This window comes from Dermochelys coriacea, chromosome 1 (genome assembly GCF_009764565.3).
Source record: "Dermochelys coriacea isolate rDerCor1 chromosome 1, rDerCor1.pri.v4, whole genome shotgun sequence".
NCBI classification, from domain to species: Eukaryota; Metazoa; Chordata; order Testudines; family Dermochelyidae; genus Dermochelys; species Dermochelys coriacea.
Genome location: NC_050068.2, coordinates 126450423 through 126468727, shown reverse-complemented (window position 1 = coordinate 126468727; position 18305 = coordinate 126450423).

Sequence of the window (18305 nt, the reverse complement as noted above, 5' to 3'; positions counted from 1 at the left end):
AATAAAACCCTTTCCCCTTGTTTTGCAAAGGGACAGGTTCTACCATCCCCAGTTGGAGGAGATGCTCTACCGCTTGGCGTAACAAGTGTTCGTGAGAGAGGACCCTGAAAAGGGATGGGGAGGGGGTGTGGATGGGGGGGTATAGAAATGAAAGGGATAGTATAACCCTATCTGATGACTTCCAGGGCCCATTTGTCAGAGGTGATGATTAGCCATTCTTGGTAAAATAGTAATAGAGAGTCTGTAAATAGCTGAGTGGTTGTTGAACATGCTAGGGCCTGGGATAGGTTTTCTAGACCCTCGACCAAGGCTTAAAATTTGCTTGTGAGAGGGAGGTGGCTGAGGCACTGACGATAGCGGAGGACGGCGTCGTTGTGGTTGTTGTCTCTGATGTTGTTGTTGTTGTTGCTCATAGGGTCTCTGGTGCTGTGGAGAGTAAGTGGGGTATCTGTTCCTCTGTTGTGGTTGATATCTAGATTATTCTTCTCACGGCAGGTGTGTGGATTCCAAGGGATTGGAGCGTGTCTTGAGAATCTTTCATGGTATGCAGCATCTCATTGGTTTTGGCTGTGAACTTCTCTTCGCCGTCGAAGGGGAGATCTTTGACTATATTCTGAATCTCTTTAGGAAAAGTAGTGGAGTTAAACTATGAGACTCACTGCATGACAACTGCTGTAGCGGTAGATCTTGCTGCAGTATCAGTTGTGTCAAGGGAGGCCTGTAACACAGTTCGTGCTATCATCTGTCCTTCGGATATCAAAGACTTAAATTGCTGTTTCTTTTCATCATGAATATCATTAATAAAATCCATAAATTTATCATAATTTCTGTGGTCATATTTGGCGAGTAAAGCCACATAATTTGACACTCTAAATTGGAATGTGGATGACGAGTATACTTTGCAGCCAAAGAGATCCAACCTTTTGCTGTCCCTATCAGCTCAGGTGGATTGGAAATATTGCTGTTTACCTCTTTGGTTGGCTGCCTCAACCACCAGTGAGTTGGGGGTTGGGTGCATAAATGGAAATTCTGAACCCTTCGAGGGGACATAATATTTATGGTCTGCTTTTTTGCCAGTTGGTGGGATTGTAGCTGGAGTTTGCTACACCTTTTTTGCAGGTTCCATTATAGTCCTGTTAATTGTTAGTGCTATCTTTGATTAAGAGGATGCTTGTAACATGTCAGTTAACTCATGTTGAATTTTTGGCACCTATTCCAGGGCAATTTTGAGCTCTGTAGCCACCCTTTTGAACAAATCCTGGAAATGAGTAAAGTCATCCACCATGGTAGGTGGGGATATCGATGGGTGGTGGGGCGTCAGGAGCAGTGTCCTCTTCCTGGTCTGCCATTGGTACCTCCCATGCCACAGTTACTGCTGTCTCAGAGGGTGAAGGTGGTGATCTGGTGTGGTCTCTACCTGGACTGTGGTATCTAACGTGATGGCTTCTGTAAGACCCCCCCCATGGGCTTCAGTATGGCCAAGGGCCAGAGAAAGAAGCAGGTGGTCCCATGCGTGGGTGTCCATACCATGGTGTCATGTGGTCATAAGTGTATCTAGACCATGATGGTCTTTCAGGTATATGAGAATTGAATGGGGAAGAGTGGTGAGGAGAAAATACTCCTTCAACCTCCTCATCTTCGTCATTACTCAAGTATCATGAAGCTATGGGAGATAGCTGCTGGTGCGGCATCGCTGAAGTAGGTGAGAGGTCAGTGCCCAGGAGGGAAGACTCTGGAGTAGAAGAGACCAATAGGTCTCTGTGATGAATAAAGTGTTGTGGTGATGAGTCTAGGTGCCATCAGCAACTGTGTGCAGTGGGGATCAGCTCCGATGTGGAGTGTGTTGGCACTTTTGCACTAGCCGCAACAGGCTAAGGCAAAGGGGTTGGAGTGGTTGTTGGTGCAAACTCCGTTGGAGGTGCCAATGGTGCCGTGGTGGAGGCGTAGCATCGGCACCAGAGTGGTGGGTGCCTGCGGCAGCTGCCTCACGGATGGTACCGGAGTTCCCCAAAGCATCGTAAGTGCTCAGCCTCGGTGCGGTCGGCGCTGTTGAGAGCTATTTGGTAGATGACCGTTTTTTTCTGGTCTACTGTATTTGATATGGTGAAGCTGGCCATCTTTTTACCGGCTTCTCAGCTTTTGGGGACCTCGGTGATGAAGGGACTGGGGATGTTTGTCAGGAAAGTCTTTCTGGTCCCGGGTCAGAGGCTGGTCTCAATGAATTTTCCATTAATATAAGTTTCAGCCTGAGGTCCCTATCTCTTCATGCCCTAGACTTTAATGCAGCACAATGGGCACATTTCTGTGGAACATGAGATTCCCCCAGACACCACACACATTGAGTGTGTCTGTAAGAGACTGGCATTGCTTCTCTGCAGGTCAAACATCTTTTAAAACCTGGTGAACCAGGCATTTTTGTGAGCGAAAGTAAACTCGCTACGGGAAAGAAAGATTTTTTTTTTAAACAGGGCAAGCTAACGGAAATCTAAAACTATCTAAGAACACTAAACTGACTGACGAACTAGACTTGTCTGACAGAAAAACTAAAAGTCCTCAGGAGGGTTGCTGAGCTCCGTCTCAGGCCGGGGACGGCGGAGAAGGAACTGAGGGATCTGGGCCGCGCACATGGTACTTCAAGTGCCCAAAGGGTGTGAGGCGGGCGCCATGATCCCACGACCCATACAGGCACTGCTGCACAACTCATCAAGCCAAGGCACAGGCACAGGCACGCACCATCCCCGGGAGTGGAGCACCCACAGGGACATCACTCGAAGATGAACAATAGGTTGCCTCATGTGCCACTAGGCACAAGAGATTCCAAGTTCTACACTAGAACTGGAAGATGCAGATTCCCGTTTGAGGAGATGTAGCTACACGAACTCTGATTGACCTAGTACACTAACAATAGAGAGTAGTGATGATGCCACAAATGGTAGCAAGTGCTAGCCACCCTAGTATGTGCCTCTGGCCTCAGATGGGATCCTATTTGGGACAGCAAGCCCCTCCTGCCTTTCATGCCACTGTGGAGACACTGCAATTTTTAGCATGCTAGCTCAATCAAACCTTGTGAGGGTGTGTCTCTTCAAGCTGGAATTTACCCCTTCCAGCTCCCCTGCTGATGTACCCCTGTCTTTGTGCAGGCAGTCCCAGTTCTCCCTCAGAACCAAAGTTCCTTGTCAGATCAGCTTCTCCTATGGGTGCTGTTGTTTTTTAAAGCAAACTCGCATGTATTAAAGTTTAAAGGACCACAAACAATCTTTTCTTCAAAATCACATATTGATGGTAATCCTGCATTGGGTAGACATCTTGCCAGGAGATCACAGACAATATCAGACACAATTATAGCATATAAGTTTATTGCTATTGACATAAAGATTGCCTAATTGTAGAACATAATTTTCTAAGGGCAATTAGAAACAAAACTCCAGTTTGTTACAGGCAGGGAACTTTTCCCTCTTACATGGACAAAGGGCTTAGCTGACCCTGTGGTGCATTTTCTTCTCCTTAAGACTCTGTGGAGGATGATGCATGGGTCTAGGGTCCAGGTAGGGGAGGAAATGGAAACACACAGTGTGTTGCCAGCCATGTGGAGGGCTGGCAATATACTGTCCTCCCTGCAGACCCTCCCTGCTTAGTGAGAAGAGATAATTCAGTATTGGGCTGTTTCATATTGTCTGCAGTCTTCCTCCAGAGGGCTCTGAGGGCAGTAGCAGCCAGCACAATACCTGGTAGCCCAAATCCAATGAAGCCACTCTGCCAGGGAGCTGGATGTGTCAAAGAGCACTCTCACATCGGAGCAGGTCTGGATGGCCTTGGCCTGCCATGGATATGCTGCAGGCTTTATTATGCTTTTCTGTCTGTCAACTTACTTTCCCCTTCAAGCCATCTACCCTTCCCTTACAGTCTTCAGACATTTTTCCTGCTTCCTGTTAAACTCTCCACACTGAATTCTCCCATTTTGGGGAGGTGGAGTGCAGAGAGTGTGGGGGTCATCCTTCAGTCACTACATTTCCTTCAGTCCCTTCTAACACCAGTGGTTAAAAACAACAAACAGCAATAATTGACCATTACCAACCTGCAAGGAACCTTCTTGTACTAACTTATTTTCCTTGTTTTTGTAAGCAGGGCATTACCAAAGATATCCAACATGTCCTCTTTGGGAATGCTTAATAGGTTTGGTTAAATGGCACTCTTGTAAAACTGATTTGGGGAAAATACAGGCATTGCTGGAAGGGGGAAAAAAAAACCTGTGAAAACTGAAATAGACAAGAAGGACAAAAAAAAAAGGACATGACAGAAAATACCACCAACACTTATACACTTGGAAAGTAAATAGAAATTGAATGATTAGGGAACAATAAAATAGACAAGTGCATGCAAGATATAAATCAATAGTTACACTGCTATAAGAGAAGATATCTATATAAATCAAAGGTAAAAGAATGTAAGAAAATGATTAGGGAGAATGAGAAACATGCCAGAAACAGCTATGTTTTTCCCAGGATAGAAAATGAAAAGCTGATGAAACGGAGGTACAGGTAAGTAATTAAACAACAAAAATTAGAATAAGCTCTAGGAAAGAACAGACAGTTTGCATTCCAGAATTATGAAAGGGATGAAAGATGGTGGGGAAGGAAACATTAGTGGAAGTTTCAAACACTTCACAAGAAAAAAAGAGAAGAATCTAAGTAAAAATATTGTATGTTATATAGCAGTGTGTAGCCATAAAGCACTATCAACTACAGATTCCAATTTGATATCTTTAATAAAAGGTAAAGTATTGTCAGACTGAATCGCTACAAAGAGGGGGAGGGGAGATTGTAATGGACATGAAATGTGGGATTTAAAGTAATAGAGATAGCACTGGAAAAAGTTGCAAAAACAGAAGAGCTGATAATGGGTGATGAGCAAAGCAGATGGACTATTGTTCATAGCTTGTGGAAATCCATAAAAAACAGCAAGGATGACAAAAGATCTGGAGTTGAACTTCAGCTATGATGAGAGGATAAGATAATCAGGTTGACTGATTAAACTTGACATTTAAATGTCACCTTTGAGATGTACATGATCATTAGGAATAGAGTGATGGGGATTTCTCCCAAAATATTTAAGAAGGTAACAATAAAAAAAAAGAGAGAGAGAGCATATTAAAGCTATGAAAGATCAGGGCATTAATGGACTCCTGGAGAAACTTTTTCATTTGAAGAGCTAATAATTTGTGAAATAGACTACGATGGACAGCAATTAAATATGATTATATTCTAAAAAGAGTGTTAGTCAGTTCTAAGATTCTGCTATTCTTACATTGAGAAGTACGTACCTTGCTTTGAGAGCAGCTTATTAATTGCAGTAGTCAGATCATGGCCCAGGCTGCATAGCCATGCAGGGACATAAGGCAGAGCAAGATCCCTCTGTATCCCTATACAGCCTACTTGCACTACATGCAGGTGCATAGAGGGAAGCAGGCACAGTGCATCCACTACTCCCTGTTCTGGTCAGGAAGCAGATGGGTACAGTTCCTCCCTGGGCTCCCCTCTTGCTCCAGAGGAGGTGAGGGAGTAAATTACTTCCCCTCTTTTCCGGGTGCAGTTTACTTCCTCCTTGATTATGCCCAGCTCTGCTGACCAGCACATAAAGGGTAGAGCCATGGCTGCATGGCTGTGCTCACTCTCTGCTATCTCCTGCCCCTCACGTTCATTTGCTCATGGGAGACGATCAGCTGTGCAACGCTTATTCTCTGTCCTTAGAGCTTCTAGCTAGGCTTGACTAACATGGCTACTCAGGGTAACAAGGGTAGATCTTATTCCACTCATGCCTCTGCACAGGTGTATAGCCGGAGCCACAATCTAGCCCTCAGAGGAGAAAACAAAAACCTTTGCAGAGTACAAATGTTAGACAGATACTGTAGGTGGGCATACAGATGGAACACATGGCCTCCTCCCATCCAAAATCCAATGCATCTTGAATAGATTTGCTTTCACTGTTTCCACAATTGGAACAGTGAAAAGAACTATTTCTGAGCTAGACAAAAGAACACAGAATATCCAGCCTGATGGATTTGGGGTTTTTTTTTGATAATTATATGCCTTTTAGAAAGCATAAGGCATAGAGCTGTCAAAGACACAATGAAGCAGTTATTAAAAGTGTCTTCTTCAGGAAGACTTTAGACCCTTAAGCAATGTTTGGTTTAAAACTGAAACATTTCATAGTTGGAAACATAAACCTGTGATTTTAACACTTTCACTGTACTTCAACTTCCTTACTTATTTTAGGTTAATGAACTGCTTAGGAATGTTCTAACTGGCATTAGAAGAGCTTTAGGATTAATTGGAAAACAGCATGTGACTCTGAAACATAATTACACAAGTGGGACCCACTGCCTTCTTGAGGTCATTGTTTGTCTGATTCCAAAACACACAATGAAAAATTAAACAGTATGAGGAAAATACTCCTGAGATAACATACATAACTGGAGTGGGCCATGCATTCCCTCAGGGACTAGAGTCACGCTACAGACAGCTTAATGTCCCCTCTTGTACTGTTCAAATAGAATTTCACCCAGGCTTTTCCTTGGTCAAAAATAACTCTTCTTGGAGACAGGGTTTATTAATATAAAATAAATTGGGATTTTGAGTTTCATTTGCGAAGTCCATTCATAAGTCCACACAACACAAGATTTCTCTGCCTTCTCCTAGGCCTCCTTGCCTGAGGAATTTTGTTGTCCCTTCCCTGCTTAATCAGGGTCTCTCCCAGGTCTCCATGCCTGGGACAACTCCTCTGATCTCAGGTCTTCCCTGAAGAAGCTTTTCCTCACTCACTGTTGACTCTATCACTGACTCCTGAGCTATTCCCTTCTCAGTGCAACCATCTCCTGCCTTTTATAGGTGTGCCTCATTCTATAATCAGGTTGGCTAGCCCCAGCCTCCAGCTCTTAAGGGGCAAAACACTCTGTTACATGAACTTTAATAAAACTTTTAAAATAATCACTTTTAGGTATTACCTGTTTTCAGGTTGATTTTAAGTTAATTTTAAGTTAATAATTTTAAAATAAACAGGCCTTTCTTGGGAACACAAGACAGATATGTCACTGGGTGAAATCTTGGCCCCAACTAAGTCAACGAAAAACTCCTACTGTATTCAATAAGGTCAGGATTTCTCCCATCAGGTTTTACATAGGAAGAGGTCCTGCTTTTATTGCTCTTTGGTGGAGTTTGCTTTATGTACAGTTTTATGGTTTCCTTACCTTCTTAGAAATATTTATACCATTATATTTTTAATTTGATAGCTGTTGTGTAATAATTTTAATTACAAACCATTATATCAATATATTACATAGGAAGGAGAATCTTAGTTTACTAGAAGGTCTTAGTATAAAAGCAGGCAGTTGCAAAACATTTTAATTCTCTGAAAAGTCTCAGGGCAGAGATCTGTGTGATTCATTAATCCAGATTCCATGTGCAATTTGTTAGCCCATGAGTTTGTATAATACAATGAGCCAGAACAGACAATGTCATGTTTTTGGATAATATCTAAAAGGAAAGATGCTCGCAGATGTGGGAACCATACCTTTCTATACCCACATTCCCTTTGAATCAATTATTCTAGATTTTACATTTTGACAACTTCATGCAATTAACTAAATTTATCTTTGTAAATAACATACAGCAGTGATCAAAATGAGAGACATCCAAAGGAGAATTTCCTTCATAGATATACCATGAATAGGTCTTTTTACTCTTTTAATAACAGTCTGCTGTTCGAACGCATCAGTTTTGTAGATTATTTTCCATTGTTTTGCTGTTTGGTAGTACCGGTTTCATGCTTTTAGATTAGCAGAAAATAATTTCACACCCAGTCAAATTAATGCAACACATAGTACACAAGAACATGAGAACAGCCATGCTGAGTCAGAACAATGGGCCATCCAGCCCAGCATCCTGTCTTCTGACAATGGCCAATGCCAGGTAATAACATGCAGCGACTGGGCATGGAATTCTCTTAATTTGGTATTAATGGCCTAGAGCCCTACGTCTGAAGTTCAAATGATTCAGTGAGCCGATGAATCCCTTCTCTTTCACTCTGCACTTGCTACAAATGAAAGAAAATGTTTAAATTATAAGAATTGTAATTCAGCAGAGCATTTAAAGTCAAGCTTGAGCTTAAATCCATCCTTTGTCAACAAAGCATTTAAACACATGATTCATTCTCACTGATTTCAGTGGGATTTAAGCAGGAGCTTAAAATTAATTGCATACTTTCCTGAATCAGGGCCAAACTGAGCAATGCTTTAAAAATGGGTCACTCAAACCATAATTTAATTCCATTAAAATTTCATTAAGTCTTCTATTCTGCTCAAAATCCCAAACTATCACTGAGAAGATGTATTCATATTAAAACTACAAACATAATCTTAGCGGGTTTTGTTTTTGCTTTTTAAAGAAAGGCAATTTAACAAAGTATTTGAAATCCTTATATCAAAAACTTAAATATCAATATTACCATATTATCTTCAATATAAGGCTGATTTTTTAGGGATTAAAATAATCAGTGCTGTGATCAGATAGAGGAGCATAATGATTATCATCTTATCAATAAATCCGGTAGTTCTTTAGACTGCACTCAATGACAATCACCCCAGTCAGAGCCCCTTACTAGCTGCCAGAGTCTCTCACAACTAAGAATAAGGAGCACTTCTGAACCCAAATATTAAGTACATTCTTTCTCAACTCATTCTAAACTGCAGGAGCCCTCTTACTATTGTGAGCCGCACAAAAAGTCTCCTCTGCCTTCCTTTGGTTGTGAGTCACCTCCCAGATTGATATAAAGTCATCATTTGGGGCCCAAATCAGAGAGGGGTTAAGTGCCTCTAATTCTTATTGTATTCAGCAGAGTGGAGGGAGATCAGCACCTTACAGTAGGTTCCCAACATACTACAGAATCATTTCCTTGATCCCTGTACTGGTCATGTTTGGTCAAATTTGAATTTAAAATACTGGAGCAAATTCAGAAGGGAGGTGTAAGATGATGTAAGTTATACTCCCTTACTCAACTGGACTCCCTTAGGCCTATTTAGACTCCACTCAAACAATGTGCATGGGAGTCTGACAAAAAATTGCACACTGAAGAGCTGGAAGAAGATATAAAAAGTTACATACTGAAGTCATAAGACCCTACACTTATCATACGCTTATATTATACACCTGTTCACTGGGTCAGATTCAGAAGTGATGAGTAAGGGGTGTAATGTCTAATTTACATCAATTTAGGCTCCATTACAGTCACTTACACTTTCTCTTCATTCGTGATTTTCCCTAACAATGCCTGTTGGTGGCTGGCCAAGAACATAGCTACACCTGTGCAAACCCCTAATTTAGAGGGGGAAAGCCACTATTTGTGCCTGGGTGCTTATCCCAGCTCTATCAATGTATAGTGTAGGTTCAGTAGTTGTGAATAAGTCCTATTCAGCATAAGTGTTTCAAATATAACTGATTATTTGCCAGCCTCTTCTTGACATCACCTCAGTTCCCTTCACTAGGCCTTTTTTTCTCCTTCATCTGGGTTGGCCTCAGGGGATTTTGAAGAAATGGCAGGAAAGACAATTTCAGCACTTCATCTAAAAGATGTGTTCTATTTCAAACAGGAATTAAGTCAGGGTAGTCCTCTGGCCTCTGTTATGCGGAAGGTTAGACTGGATGAGCACAATGGTCCCATCTGATCAATCAATGAATTGCTCCTTTGCCACCCAGCAAGAAGGTTGACTTAATTTATCTTCCCTTGTGAAATGGAGAAATATTCTGCCTTAATGGAATTCTTAGCCCTGACATCTGCACACCTGCCTTGAAGGTTATCAGACTCTGGGCTAAAAGGTCAGAATATACCTTCTTAAATTTCTTTAAAATGTTTAAAAGTCAGAAATAACTTTGAAAGAACTTCAAATGCCAAAGATGATTTATGGGAAAAGCCTAAAACTGACCATTAAATTTTTTTAAAGGAACAACTAGTGCAGCTAATACATAATTTTTTGATTTCAAAAGGGCTGACTTTCAAAAAATAAGGAAATTAGTTAGGGAAGTGGATTGGACTGAAGAACTCATGGATCTAAAGGTAGAGGAGGCCTGGGATTACTTTAAATCAAAGCTGCAGAAGCTATCAGAAGCCTGTATCCCAAGAAAGGGGAAAAAATTCATAGAAAGGAGTTGTAGACCAAGCTGGATGAGCAAGCATCTTAGAGAGGTGATTAAGAAGAAGCAGAAAGCATACAGGGAGTGGAAGATGGGAGGGATCAGCAAGGAAAGCTACCTTATTGAGGTCAGAACATGTAGGGATCAAGTGAGACAGGCTAAAAGTCGAGTAGAGTTGGACCTTGCAAAGGGAATTAAAACCAATAGTAAAAGGTTCTATAGCCATATAAATAAGAAGAAAACTAAGAAAGAAGAAGCGGGGCCGCTAAACACTGAGGATGGAGTGGAGGTTAAAGATAATCTAGGCATGGCCCAATATCTAAACAAATACTTTGCCTCAGTCTTTAATAAGGCTAAAGAGGATCTTAGGGATAATGGTAGCATGACAAATGGGAATGAGGATATGGAGGTAGATATCACCATATCTAATGTAGAAGCGAAACTCAAACACCTTAATGGGACTAAATTGGGGGGCCCAGATAATCTTCATCCAAGAATATTAAATGAATTGGCACCTGAAATAGCAAGCCCATTAGCAAGAATTTTTAATGAATCTGTAAACTCAGGAGTAGTACCGAATGATTGGAGAATTGCTAATATAGTTCCTATTTTTAAGAAAGGAAAAAAAAGTGATCCGGGTAACTACAGGCCAGTTAGTTTGACATCTGTAGTATGCAAGGTCCTGGAAAAAATTTTGAAGGCGAAATTAGTTAAGGACATTGAAGTCAATGGTAAATGGGACAAAATACAACATGGTTTTACAAAAGGTAGATCGTGCCAAACCAACCTGATCTCCTTTTTTGAAAAAGTAACAGATTTTTTAGATAAAGGAAATGCAGTAGATCTAATTTACCTAGATTTCAGTAAGGCATTTGATACCGTGCCACATGAATTATTAGTTAAATTGGAGAAGATGGGGATCAATATGAACATCAAAAGGTGGATAAGGAATTGGTTAAAGGGCAGACTGCAACGGGTCCTACTGAAAGGTGAACTGTCAGGCTGGAGGGAGGTTACCAGTGGAGTTCCTCAGGGATCGGGTTTGGGACCAATCTTATTTAATCTTTTTATTACTGACCTTGGCACAAAAAGTGGGAGTTTGCTAATAAAGTTTGCAGATGATACAAAGCTGGGAGGTATTGCCAATTCAGAGAAGGATCAGGATATTATACAGGAGGATCTGGATGACCTTGTAAACTGGAGTAATAGTAATAGGATGAAATTTAATAGTGAGAAGTGTAAGGTTATGCATTTAGGGATTAATAACAAGAATTTTAGTTATAAGTTGGGGACGCATCAATTAGAAGTAACGGAAGAGGAGAAGGACCTTGGAGTATTGGTTGATCATAGGATGACTATGAGGTGCCAATGTGATATGGCTGTGAAAAAAGCTAATGTGGTTTTGGGATGCATCAAGAGAGGCATTTCCAGTAGGGATAAGGAGGTTTTAGTACCATTATACAAGGCACTGGTGAGACCTCACCTAGAATACTGTGTGCAGTTCTGGTTTCCCATGTTTAAAAAGGATGAATTCAAACTGGAGCAGGTACAGAGAAGGGCTACTAGGATGATCCGAGGAATGGAAAACTTGTCTTATGAAAGGAGATTTAAGGAGCTTGGCTTGTTTAGCCTAACTAAAAGAAGGTTGAGGGGAGATATGATTGCTCTCTATAAATATATCAGAGGGATAAATACAGGAGAGGGAGAGGAATTATTTCAGCTCAGCACCAATGTGGACACAAGAACAAATGTGTATAAACTGGCCACCAGGAAGTTTAGACTTGAAATTCGACGAAGGTTTCTAACCATCAGAGGAGTGAAGTTTTGGAATAGCCTTCCAAGGGAAGCAGTGGGGGCAAAAGATCTATCTGGTTTTAAGATTCTACTCAATAAGTTTATGGAGGAGATGGTATGATGGGATAATGTGATTTTGGTAATTAATTGATTTTTAAATATTCAGGGTAAATAGGACTAATCCCCTGAGATGGGATATTAGATGGATGGGATCTGAGTTACTCAGGAAAGAAATTTCTGTAGTATCTGGCTGGTGAATCTTGCCCATATGCTCAGGGTTTAGCTGATCACCATATTTGGGGTCGGGAAGGAATTTTCCTTCAGGGCAGATTGGAGAGGCCCTGGAGGTTTTTCACCTTCCTCTGTAGCATGGGGCACGGGTCACTTGAGGGAGGCTTCTCTGCTCCTTGAAGTCTTTAAACCACGATTTGAGGATTTCAATAGCTCAGACATAGGTGAGGTTTTTCGTAGGAGTGGGTGGGTGAGATTCTGTGGCCTGCGCTGTGCAGGAGGTCGAACTAGATGATCAGAATGGTCCCTTCTGACCTTAGTAGCTATGAATCTATAAATTCGTGAAGTGATAAACAAGTAATTAATTGTCTCACCATTCTTTCTCACCTCTTCTGTATACAAATTTTGTAGCATATCTTCCCAGAAAGTCTGTTTTTTTGTTCAAACTGTAAAATACTAGGAGTCTGATTCACTACAGCATTGATTTCAATAGAATTACACCAGAGCAAAACTGGAGCTTCTTGGACACTGCCGTTGCTGTATCAAATGCATATATACCAGTAATGAGTGTAAATTTGGAATAACATGGTGGTGAATCAAGCCCTAGCTATTGCGATTACTGGAGGATTATAGCAACATACTTTTTTGTGAGTTATTTTTTATAGCTATCCTAAGAAAATAGTTCTATAAATCTATCTTTATATTGAGATGCAGAGTTTCCCTGTAAGGATTTATGGAAGGATGAAGGAAAGTCAACAAATACTGTAAGATGCATCTTTAAAGTTTATGTGTATTTGTGTGGGAAATAAAATACATCTACACTGGTTAATTCTGGTATAACTGCATACTAAATTGTGAAGATGTGTGATATTTACTGAGAAAGAAATAACAAAGATAGCCTTTACTGTTTTATCATACTTTTGTGGCAGGGCTATAACACTTAAGGAATTTGAGGGAAACTTTATAAATGTACTATTGCCTCATTCTTACAATTAGGCCATTACTATTACATTTGCATTCACTTCCACTTCCCATATTTTAGTGTCATCCTTGACTCAGAGACATTATTCCACTACAGTTCTTATATATGCAACTCTAGATTTAATACTTCTGTAATGTACCTCACTGCTTTAAGTCTACCTCTGCAGAAATCCCTGCTCATACCTTTCTCTCCTCTTCTTTTGACTATTCTCTGACATCCCCGAGTCCTAGCTCTTCAGATTGCAGCATACAGGCTGATACATTGGCATCTACAAAGAACTAAATGCTTCACCCAGTCCCCAAATAACTCCACTGGGTTCTCATTAATTTGAAGATCTACATTGAAATAAACCTCCTTGTTTATAAAAAAAATCCTCTATGGGTTTCACTCAAGCCTATCTCATGGACCTTGGGTTTGATTTATTCCAAAATATATGTCAGCTGAGGCGGATATAAACCCTGGTGTAACACTCCCATTGACAGAAAATATGATTGGATGTGGGAGGAAATGTGTGGTGCAGAGGCCTGGTGATACTGGCCAAGGGATGCACTGATCCAATTAATCTCCTGAGTAGCCTCTGCTGACAGGGCTCCTGGGGAATTCTTAGTAGAAGTTAAGGTTGGTTTTCCTTAGAAGGAGCCCTCAGGGAAAGTGGCAGTATTTCCACTGCCAACCCTTCTCTGGGGAGAATCTCTCCAGGCTGGAGTGATCCTCACCAAGGCTTCTCCCCTGCAGTTCCATCTGGAACAGCTTTCCTGTCACACCACTGTATTGACTCTGCATCTCATTCTAACTTTCAAATGAAATATCTCCTTTTCTCCCTTGCCTATATCTTTTTAATTTTCCTCTGCTGCTATTTATCATTTAAATTTGTGGTTATATTATAACATGCTGTAAAATAGTTTGAGAGACAGTTTTTATGAAAGATGTTGTACAAAATATAGCCATGCAGTATAGTTTTATGAGAGAACTCTTCAAATTCTTCCAATACAATAACCTTTTCAGCTCTATTAATATCATCAGGACATATGACCCTTGTTCTGAACAAGGAGACAGCTTGGCTGCTATCAAAGGGTGTGTAAAAACAGAAGCAGATAAGAATCCCACAATATATAAACAACATAAAAAACATAGCCACTCAATAACATGAAACTAGCAGCACTGTTAAAGAGTTAAGGCAGCAAAGTGTCTGAAAAAGAATAAAGCCACAAAAACACTTTGGGCAGACAAAGATTTGCAGAGGACTTCAGCATAAGCTGTCCTGTATCGGGAAACCTACTGGTCTAGCAAAGTTAAAGTTAATACTTAAACTAGTTTTTAAAAAAATCTTTTTCATCTTCTTCCTGAAAAATTGCCTTAAAAAACCAATCTCCCTCCCCACAAGAAACCTGAAAATGGAAACATTTTGATTTATTCCTCCTCCCCGAACTTTTCCTCCCTTAATTATTTTTCTTTTCCCATGTATCGGTGAGGGCGGAGGGGGAGAAAGGGGAAAGAAAGCCAAACAAAAAATGTTCAAAATCAAAACATTTTGAATAAATGAAAAACTGTTCATTTTTGAAACCTGCAGAAATAAAACTATTTCAAAAATTTTCACAAAGCCTCTATTTTTTTTCCAGCAGCTCTAGTTAATAGGCAGGGAAGCCCAGGCAGTTCTGAGAACAGTATAGCAGCAAGCTCTCAACAGCAAGCTCTCAATACTAGGTAGCACAGGAAAAGGGGATACAGGTTCTGCAAAGGGGATGCATGGGCTGGATGAGCAGTGAGTATAGCCTTGGTTCTGCGCTCTGCATGTATTGGTGGTATATGAACACTGCTGCTTTGGGCACTTACGCTGCAACAGGGCACAGTTTACTTCTTCCTGGAGCAGCAGGAGACTCTGAGGAAGATTGTGATTTTGCTGGGAACAACCTCCCTCTTGAGCTGCTTGCTGCAGGGGAAGCACAACAACACATTGCCCCTGATGCAGGGCTTATGGCAAAGCCAAGATTGAAATCCTAACTGACTGCAGTAGGAAACCAGTCAAATCCTGATCCCTTCCTAAGGTATGCTATTAATTTTCAGTGGTCCGCACCGTGGGCTGAATCATGCATCCTCTGAAATCAAAGGCAAAACTTCCCTTGACTTCAAAGTGACCAGGACTGGACCCTATACTTATAATAGAGAGTGGCAGCTGCAGAGAGCTAGTTGTAACTCTATGACCATCAACTGCCCGGCCCAGCAGAAAGAAGTTAGAGCATTAAGGAGATTACTCTAATTGACCTTATGCCATCTTTGGGTGAGGTGTCATGGAGCTCTGATTCTCCACATCTCCTGCCCCTATTGCACCCTAGTGTGTTCTTTATTCCTCCTTATTCCAGGGATAGGAGACTTCTGAGACTCCCCCATACACAAGGGGAATTCTCTGTTAAGAATCTCCAGACATGTGTAAAGTAGCCCAGTTATCTCTAAAACAGACAAATTATTTCAGAATTTTCTAGCTTTCATGATGAGGCATATATTTTAAATGCACATCAGTATATTAAAACTGTCTCCAGGTAATGACAATATTTTAAAGCATTATAAAATGGATATGTTTACAATATTTTAGATATATTTTAATAGGCCATTTGAATGAGTGTATAATAAAACGTACCTAACATATTAAAAAAAGAAAGAACCCCTGAAACAACAGAAGTTAAAAGCAAACAGCAGAATCTTGTCCCTAATACGAAGCTTAACAGAATAAGTACATCTTTTCTAAAGACATCTGTAAAGATTTTAAAATGTGTGTAAAAGATTCAATAGGTTTGAATCAGGCCTTACAAAAGTATCTTTTAATGATCAGCTCATAACATTATCAATTAATGGGGGGGGGAAACAGTGAATCTAGGCTTTTATATGAAGTCTCTGCCATCACCAAAAGGCCATGGTGCCTTGAAGAACTAAATGCTTGGATGAAGGAAGGTGATGATGGTAGAAAGAGGTAAACATATTGGGAAACTTGCCAGAACACTGGCATCACCCTTGACTGAAGGCATCTAATGATTATTATGGCGCTAAGGATGAGTCGTCAGTGCATTTAGAAATACCATTCTCAATCTTTTGCTGACTATACGCATCCTTTCCTCTGAGATGAAGACCTTCCTTAAAGATCCATGCCTTTATCATCTTCATTCTTCCTGGGGTTGGAGGTAATTGCAATGAGAAAATGACAACTGTATGCAATTGTCTGTCTCCTGAGATGATGTGGACCCCAGTTCCATCACCTACCTATGAATTCAATGTTTTGGTTCTAAGCTGGAGAGTAACAATGGCGTATCACCAGTTTAACCAAATGGAATATCAGGCTTAGGCATTTTAAATGCACTGCTGCAAGTGTCCCGTAACAGAACTGGGACTGAGCGATTTATTTCAGCTGTCCAAAGTAATGATCCATTGACACACAACAAAGACAAATACTGAAAACATGATCATCACAGAGTCCAGAGAATGGAGATTAAATATAGCAGGATTGTTTTATAGCCAGGTATTTTGTAAAATCAGTCAGCTATTGGTCTGTTTATATGTTGCTGAAACTGTCTACATTAATATCTTGATGTATTGAATATGGATTCTTTAAATTTTGGTATTTTTATATCTCTTGTTGCATGGTATGCTAAAACTATTCCAGAGCAGTGTAAAGGGGACTAAGTGTAAAAGAGAATCTAGCCCTTAGTGTTTAATATTTATGTTAGTTAATGCATGTTAATTATTCCTTGCTATAACACAAGTTCTTTTTATAATGTAGATAAGCCCCTATTCACAATGATTAGTACCTTACTTCTTGACTGAAACTGCAATGAATAAAACTACTTTTGAAGTAAAGTACTACTTATTGGGAGTAAAGTTTGTAGAATCTAGCCTTTAGAGAGAGAAGGACTTGGTCTTTCTTCAGCAGAGGATTAAAAAAAAATTATTTATTTATTATTATTAATTATTATTATTATTATTATTTATTTATTTTGGCTAATCAGACCAAAAATTAATACAAAATTAAACCTGGTCAGAAAGTTTTGTAAGAAAAAATTAACAAGAACATTAGTTACAATTTCCTTTAAGATTTTGTCAACATTTTCTGACCCATTAACAAAATGCAAAACAAATTAGAAAAAATTGTCATCATATTAATTCAATTCACATTTCAGTCCCTCAGTGGCACAACTGCCATCTGCAAGACAGAATCTGACCAATTAATGTAGGGTGTGCACTTGGACATGGTCTAGAGATTAAGCAGTTTGCTCGTTGGGGAATTCTGTGCCAAAATCATACCAGTTTCAATTATTTTGGTAATTTATTTCAAAATACCTGTCAACATGTATGTCTGTAACAATACTGACAATAAAAAAGATTCAGAAAATATTTTTTGACTAATAGATTAAGGAATCTAGGTAAACTAATACAGAACTTTGAGTAATTCATTTAAACTACAATACATATACTATTTCCCGCACCCCTCAGAGCAGTGCAAAGGCTTGTGGGAGTCAGGGGTAATGGAGGAGCTAAGGGAGAGGGAAGTGATTGCTGGGAAGTGAATCTGGAGGTTTATTGGGTGTGGGTGGGAGAAGTATGGAACAGGTTTTTTGAGGAGGGATTGTTGGGAAGTTGAGAACCTCTCCCATGCAGACCTTGGCTGACCCCTAGCCTGTCCCATTCAGGCAGGCACATATGCATATGTGGCCCTGCACCCCGTGCACCTATTCAGCCCCTCACTCAGTGCTGTCACCCCACTAGCTCCTGTGACCCACCCTGAGGAGCCCCATGTGCCCTGCTCTGTCTGTCCCGCCTCCCATCTCATACCTCCTCACCTGGCCCCATAGGCAGGGCGCTGTGAGGAAGGCAGCCCTTGCCCCCTCCCTCTCCAGAGCTGGCTGCTCTGCCTTCTCTTCTGTTGCCACATTAGCCCCTGGTGGGCAAAAGGTGTAATTGCAGCTTCCCTTCACCTCTCCATCAGAATCAATTATTGTGCAGGGGGAAAAAGTCTGTGGGGGACATTAATTCAGCACTTGCACAGTAGCGCAGAATTCCCCCAAGAGTAGCAGTTACATTTATATGGTGGGTTTTATATTACTCAAACCACTATGTCAATGACTTGCTGA